General features: G+C 42.5%; 1 protein-coding gene across 1 annotated transcript in view; it reads left to right on the top strand.

The window, feature by feature from the left end:
* The first annotated feature begins 6,465 nt into the window (after window positions 1-6,465).
* Il1rl1 (interleukin 1 receptor like 1) overlaps window positions 6,466-7,873 on the top strand; it is a 51,641-nt gene continuing 50,233 nt past the window's right edge. Inside the window, exon 1 of the mRNA XM_078028744.1 lies at window positions 6,466-6,635. The gene's annotated coding sequence lies outside the window, so the exon portion shown is untranslated. The remainder of the gene's footprint in view (window positions 6,636-7,873) is intronic.

Raw genomic sequence — 7,873 nt, 5'->3', positions numbered from 1 at the left:
TTACTTTGTGATAAGGTCATCTATACTTTTTATCTGTTCTGTGATAAAAAGGAACCACCTCCAAGTGGTTGAACCCACAGGTTGGGTCCTGAAATCATTCTTTATCAGAAATTATGCAATCAGTGATGCAGATAGAACATTAAGCTTCCAGGCAGAGAATGCTCCTCTCTGCTGGAGGCCTTGTGGGCAGTCACCTGAACTCAAGAGGTGGTCCCAACAGTAAGGTGCTTTCTTCTATTATGAAGAGCAATGAAATGTGGGCAGCTATGACCTCATGCTGCCAACCCCACCTCCTGCCCCATCCTGCGGCTGATAGAGGGGAAAATTTCATGCACACTTTCCTTGGAGCTCCTGCAGTTATTTCTAGATGAGAAACAGAATGAAGTAGAGAAAAATGGTGAGTTTCTGCTTAAATCTCACACACTGGTGACTCCCAGGCTGGGCTTTTCAGACTGGGAGGGGGGGGGAGCAGGTACAGCACTGAAGGGTCTTCCCTGCTCACGCACCCCGTGGTTTTGGAAGCATATGGACTCACACCCTGAAGTTCAGAGGTGAGACTTTGAGGGAAGAATTCCCAGGGATCTACTTTCCCAGGGCTTAGGAGCCTGGCTGCTGCTGTCCACCTGAGTTATAGGGTTTGGCTATGTAGGACCTTGTCGCTCAGATGTCACTGTTGTCACTTGCCTGGCAGTTTCCTGGTTTGCACATATGTGTTCTACAAGACCAATAAGACTTCAAAAAGAAAATAAATAAAACAAAACAACAAACAAACAAACAACAACAACAACAACTCCCTGAGCGCAGAGGTACAGTACAGAGGGTTTGTTTTGTGTTGTTCCATTTGTCCTCCAGGATATGGTAAGCACTGTGCCACCATTGGTCTTTAGAGGAAAGATTTCATCCAAATGTGGTGAGGCTCAGAGACTTAGGTCACAGGGCAAGGGTCGCAGACTAGTTGGTATCTTGAAAGGGCTAGCAAGAGGTGTTCTCCTTTTCTTTGCATTTTCTCTGACTCTACTCCTTTCCCTCCAGGCAGGTTTGACATTTCCCATGGCCTTTGGAAGGGAACCCAATTTGGCTCTGGAATGTACTGAGCTATGAGAACAGACAGTCAATCCTCTTTATTTGTGGATTCCATATTTGCAAGCTTGCAAAATTTATTTAAACCCCCAAATCAGTAGAGGGAAGCTTTTGTGACCATTTGAGGATATGCACAGTGGGACAAAAGATTTGAGTCTATTTAGGTTGGAGGTCATTAGCGCAGGTCCAATGAGGTACCCTGCCTTCTTGCTTCAGCTGTCATACAAGGAGCAAGTGTCGTTTTTGTGGTCCATTCAGTGGACTGTTTTGCATTTTTCTATTTTTCTGTTGGTGATTTTACTGTTTAAAACTTCCCTTGGTGTAGTGCTGAAGTGCTGTCCCCTATCCCTCAGCACAGGATGCTGTGATGTGTTGTGTTAGAGAAAATGCACATGATCGATGTACTTCTTTGCAGCATAAGTCAGCGCTGTTGGTTGTTGGTCATGAGTTCAATGTTAAAAAATTAATTATAGGGCTGCGGATGTGGCTCAAGCGATAGGGCGCTCACCTGGCATGCGTGGGGCGCTGGGTTCGATCCTCAGCACCACATAAAAATAAAAAAATAAAGATGTTGTGTCCACCAAAAACTAAAAAAATAAATATTAAAAAATCTCTCTCTCTTTTTAAAAAATTAATTATAATTTATTTACACATATATTAAATAAAGTGTTTTTAAACAGATACGTGCATAAAACAAGGTTATGTTTAGTTGAGTAACCTGTGACCAGAGACTCACAGAAACCTAACCCTGTATTGCCCCTGGGAGTGATGGCTCAGGGTTCACTAATTCAGTGTTGATGACAACTTTATATAACCTAACAGCCATGCATAACAAGAGCTGAAAATCAACTGTGTTTGATAGAGCAAAGAGTTCTCTACATTTGTTTTCTAACTTTTATGGGTACCAATGAGTTTACTGAGTTGATAATGCTCTGATCCTGGGGCATTTAGAGAAGAAAACGGGATGCACAGAGTTTCTTGTAGAAATGGGCAATACTGAGGCTGAAGGAACCCAAGGTTCCTCTGGTTGAGCATCAGAATTCAAGAGTGAGGAGAAAATACTTTGGATCCTCAGTTGTCAATTCAAAGTGAATTCACGTGCAACTTTAGTTTCTCCTTGAGGTTTTAATAAATAGAGAGCAATTTAATTTGGGGATGATTTTTTTTTTCCTAGAATTTGGTTATTATTATATTGTCATTCAGGTTTATTGTTCCATTGTTGTTGGCTTGTTAGGATATTGAAACTGGGCATAACATAAGATGAGAAAATGACTAGACTACGAATTTTTGGCCTTAGTTGAAGAAATATATCTGATGTCCTGTGTGAATCTTCTTTTTAAAATTTTTCTCTATATTTATTTATTTATTTATATTGGTTGTTCAAAACATTACAAAGCTCTTGACATATCATATTTCATACATTAGATTCAAGTGGGTTATGAACTCCCATTTTTACCCCAAATGCAGATTGCAGAATCACATCGGTTACACATCCACATTTTTACATAATGCCCTATTAGTGACTGTTGTATTCTGCTACCTTTCCTATCCCCTACTATCCCCCCTCCCCTCCCCTCCCATCTTCTCTCTCTACCCCATCCTCCTGTGTGAATCTTCTGCAGATGCACTTGAGGACCAAAGCTATGTCTGTCTTACTTGGAGCTGAGCACGAGTGGATGCTATTTATTAGAAAATGAATGTCCTGGGATCATGGAGTTGTCTTTCCCAATTAACTCTTGGTCTCTTGTCCCAGGGGGGATAGTCACAGCCCCGGAGTTTGCAGGCTTGGCAAGTAAACCCCATGAATCGGAAGAACTAACAAGGAGTTTAAGAAGGAAGGAGTTTAAGAAGGAAGACTGGAGTTTCTCTTTTTCCTCCAATCTCGTTTTGCTGTTAAAATTCAGTGCATATTTTGACTGACGGCAGATGCCTTGTAGGAATTCAACAGCTAGAACCCTGAAAGGGTCGACACCTTGAACCCATCAAGATGGAGCCCAGGGTTGTGTAGGAACGGTGAGGTCCGGGAAAGACTGGGAAGCTGATCTGAGGGACACAAACAGTGGAGGGCCAACTCAAATTCAACCCACACAGTATTTAATTCACAGAGAAATCTGAGCTGCAGGGGAGATGGGGAAGCTTTAAAACTTCTGGGTTTCTACTTTCACTTCTTCAAGGGGGCCTCTGGCTTGGTAGCTCATGGATATCTGAGAGACAGGACCCAACCCTGGAAAAGGGAGAAGCAAGTATGAGGTGCGGCTTGGACTTCAGGGCCGATGTGTGGGTTAAGGGTGGGGCTTCCTCCCAAGGAGGGGTCTGGGGAGGACAGGCTCCCCAGGCAGAGGTGAAGGGAAGTGGTCTTGTAGGAACTTCATCCTGATGCTCACATGCATACCCGGGAGCTGCTTCCACTGTAAGCACACTGTTCCTGGTGCTGAGGGCACTTCTGGCCACTCCTGTTAGGGAAGAGGGGGCTTTTCAGACGCAATGATCTCACCACTTTAGTTCCTCTTCATGGCTGATCCCATAGGTATCAGACTCCCGACTCTGCAGCAGAGGCTGAGCTGGTGTAGATGGACCAATTTCACAATCAGACTTTTCTTAAATCTTGCAGCATGGTGGCAGGTGATGGGTGATTTTTGTTCTTTGCATGTTCTATTTACATGAATTTGACACATTAGAGTTTATGGATATTATAAATTATAACGTGTCATAGGTTATATTGTGGGTTTTATATTATGCATTATGACATATGATAGTTTATGCGTAGTGTATGTTATAATTTGTATTTGCCATATTTTATCTTTTAGATTCTATATTATGACATAATTTGTGTTCATTTTAAATTTTTTACGTATTGTGTGCACCACTTCATATTCAGACAAAACACCATTAACTTAAAAAATAGAGGACAATGTCTAGGAACCTGCATTTCCATGAAGTTCTGAAATATTTCCTGGGCAAAAGAAATTTAAAATTAATGGACATATTTTCAGAGAAGGATGAATGCTTGGGGCCACCGAGGTCAAACCAACTGAATCAGACCAGCTGAAGTTCTCAAGCGTGGGTGTCACTTCTTGTTTTCACATGAAAAACTGTCTTTAAGTTGACCAGAGCTTCTCCAAGTCAGTAGCTTTGCCCCTGAAATTGTGGAGCAAATTGAATACCTGTCCAATTTCACCAAGGTCGAACTACAGAGCAATGTTACTCCTGAGTAATTTTTTTTTGTATGTATTGTGCTTGCAACAACAAACACTTTCTTCACATATAAAGTGGTTCCATAAAAAGCTTCAGTTCAGATCACACTGGAACATGGCAGAACCTTCTGGAACATTCCAGAACCCTCTGATCCAGTCATACCCATAATCTATCCTTTATTCTTGCTCACATCTGGCCTTGGATACTTTTTTAATGCATACTTTAACCTTCTTTAAACAGAGGGTATAATTTTTAAGACCCCTCCTTACTTCCTTACCTATACATCTGCTTCTACTCTTTCACCACTAACCATTTCTGTCTAGCTCCATGCACTTTCAGCACTTAGCTGAGGCAATCTGTGCAATCTGCTGATAGGTGTGGCTGTGTCGTAGAGTGGTTGAAATGAGGCTTTGGAGCTGGGCTGTTGGTTTTCACATCCTAACCCCTTTCTTTCCTAGATGTGTGACATTAGGCAAATAGCTTGATGTTTATATTTGAATTTCTTCATTCCATAAAGTGTCTGCAATACTTACCTTTAGAGCTGATTTGAAGGAAACGGACCATGTCTTGTGTCCACCCTACAGCAGTTGTCCCTAAATGTGGGCTCTTATTACCACATTGACCGGATAAAAATCTCTTCTTTAAGTCTTCTCTTTAAAGAAAAATAATACATGAACGTCTCCATCTTTAGTAAATTGCAGAACTTGTTTTTTAAAAAAGCATATTTGGTTTTCTGTACATCTCCTTTGGGTACCTGCTATGTGCTGTACAATTTGTATCCCATAAAGTTCTCAAAGAACACTTGGGAAGTCTGTTAAAGAGTTTTCATAAGTGAACTATTCCAGTAATGCTAAGGGGTCAACCAGGAGGTCACCTTATGTTTTCAGGGACACAAAATACTTTTCTGAAGTAGTTATTGTTCTGACAGCAAAAGCAATTGCATTGATCCCTATACAATTAAAATTTGTACATGAATATTGTTAACCCTGACTGTACATTTTCAAAAACCCTTGTGGTGGGATGTGTTTATAACAAATTTGGGTCCATAATATATGTGTAACTCTGTGAACACTCACAATGATATTGCAAAATTACAATTCTTGGGAGTACTTTCTGTGAAATTAACTGTGATTCTCAAATCCTGCTGTCTGCTGCCTTGTAGGTAAACATGATCACCTGCTGAAAAGTGTTTGGTGCTGCTAAGAGAGTTTCGGGATTTCAGAGGTGTATTTTCCCAAGGTGGCTGCTCCTCCTCCTTCTTCTACTCCTTTTCCCCCTTCTTCTCTTCCTTTACTTTTTTATGTGGTGCTGAGGATGGAATGCAGGCATGCACTGTACAGCTGAGCTATTCTCTCATCCCTCAAGGGGCAGATGCTTTCTGTTTATGTCCTTGAATGCACAAGTCACAAACTGGAGAAATGTCACAACCTGAGGATGAAGTATTGGTGGGTAACAACTGATCCTTAGTTTCAAATGTCTGTGTCAGGCGAACTTTTCAGAGCTCTTTGTATTCTCTGAAAACCCACTACAGCTATATGAAGGACATAGACTAACAACCTTTGCTAGGTTGAACCATACCACTTCCTAAAATGCATTAGCAATCATATTTCATAGAAATTTTGGAATGTGCATGTCCAGACTTTTCTTTGAGATTAAATGCCAGGACTATTGATACGCAGTCCAATGCTCTTACCCAGAACTGCATTTAAGCTCTTTTTTTGGGCTGCTAGCTCTACTCCTCAACTTATAATAAATAGCACCAACAAATCATGGAACTCTAACCCTAAGTCTGGGTTTCAGAACTCTTTTCCACATTGTGCTCTAGGGAACCACGACCAAGGGATCAGAGCTGGAGACAAGTTGGAATCCCTAAGTCATTTTAAATTTTCTTTAGTGTTTCCCTTCTACTTAAATCGGCCTACGGTATTATAAAACACCAACATGTTACAAGATGACTTAGAGAACCTGCTGTGAAGGAGCCTGGCGTGAGACCCTGAGCACCACATGGGTCTGACATTGAACGCGGGTTACTTCTCCTGAGATGGAGACTAGAAAGGCAGGGTAGTGTTGGGAGGTTGGCACCAGAGCCCAGGAGGTGGGGAGTGCAGGAAGCAGGGAGGTACCCATAAACAGAAGATGACCTCAGAGTTCAAGACCTAGGGAACTAGAAATAGAGAAGGGCCACGGCGGGAGAGTGTCTAGGAGTGATTTCATCTAACATTCGCCAGGCAAACCAACTGACTTCGGGAAGAAACTCCTCTGTGTTCCATCTTCAAAACAGCCAGAAATAAAGGCGTGGACAGGGGAAGGGTCACCTGGGATGGACATGTGTGCCTGCCGGGCAGGGGGGAAGCCCTAAGGTAAGTGAGGAGTGGAGACAGCCTGCCTGTGAAGGAGAGAATGTGGCTGCAGAGGGTAGACACGACCCTGTGACAGTCACAGGGGATGCTGGCTTGTGGATGGCGGGTGGCGAGAGGCAGCAGCAAAATCAAACAGGAAAACTCCCTGGAAAGTATTTGTTTTTTCAGAAAAAATAAATTATTAAAAACAGAGTTACACTCTTTAGTAAAAGCAGAGTAGGTAAAAGTGTACTTATCAGCAATTACCAGTGAGAGAGGGGGACCGGGAAGGGAGAGAACCAATCTGTCACTGGATTTGGTAGAGTGGGGTCAGTAGTGACCATTGAGTCTCTTTCTCCTTCTGTTCCAGCAAGCTCCGTCCATTCCTTATTTTCCATAGGCACCCATTAACTCTACAGAAACGACCTCATGATAGACCGACCTCCCTATGCCAGATCCTTAGACCTCTCCTCATCCAGCCGCTCACCAGCATTTGGCGCCATTATCTAACGCTCTCCTTTCTTCAACTCTTCTTCCTTGGCTGTTGAGATGAAAGCCAGCTTTGGTTTTCTATTAGTTCCTCCATTGCCCCTCCAGGAACCTCTAACCTCCCGGTCTCCTCCATGACTATGACCATTAAAGCTGAACAAAGCTTCTCTGACTCCCATCTGCACCTGGGGTTGGAGTTACCACTTAAACACTAACAACTCCCAGTTCTATTTTTCGAGTTCATATATTCAGCTGCTTTCTTGACTCTTTAATTCTGAGATCTTAAATTACCCACGATTCAACATTTCTGAAACCAAATTCAAGTTCTCCTCCCCACAAAATACAGCAAGCAAGCAAGCCCTAGTCCATTGCTGGGTAAGCAGCTCCACCATCCATTCCAGTTCCGTGGACTGAGAACCTGGCGATGCCTTCTTTTTTTCTCATTTTAGTTTTATCAGAGAGTCCTGGTGATTTTTTTCTTAGGTATCTTTGTCTCCACCTGGGCCACCATCACCCTAGTTCAAACTCCCCTCGTTCAGCTCCATCTCTAGAGCAACAACTTTATGACTGATTTTGCTATTTCAAACATTGGACTCAAGTTCTCTGATATTTCCCATTGAGTAGCGAGACCCAGGTTCCATTTCCCTGAATCTGGATGCTCTTGGGACTTCACAGGCCAAAGAAGGACCATTAAAGTAATGCCCTTTGACTTTGGCAAGAGATCATTAAGGCAGGCTTTGCTTCCCTTTCCTTTCTTTTTGTGCAGTTCT

Source organism: Ictidomys tridecemlineatus, chromosome 12 (assembly GCF_052094955.1).
Source record: "Ictidomys tridecemlineatus isolate mIctTri1 chromosome 12, mIctTri1.hap1, whole genome shotgun sequence".
Lineage (NCBI taxonomy): Eukaryota > Metazoa > Chordata > Mammalia > Rodentia > Sciuridae > Ictidomys > Ictidomys tridecemlineatus.
Note: the sequence above shows the minus strand (reverse complement) of the source record. Positions and strands in the feature narration are given on the sequence as shown.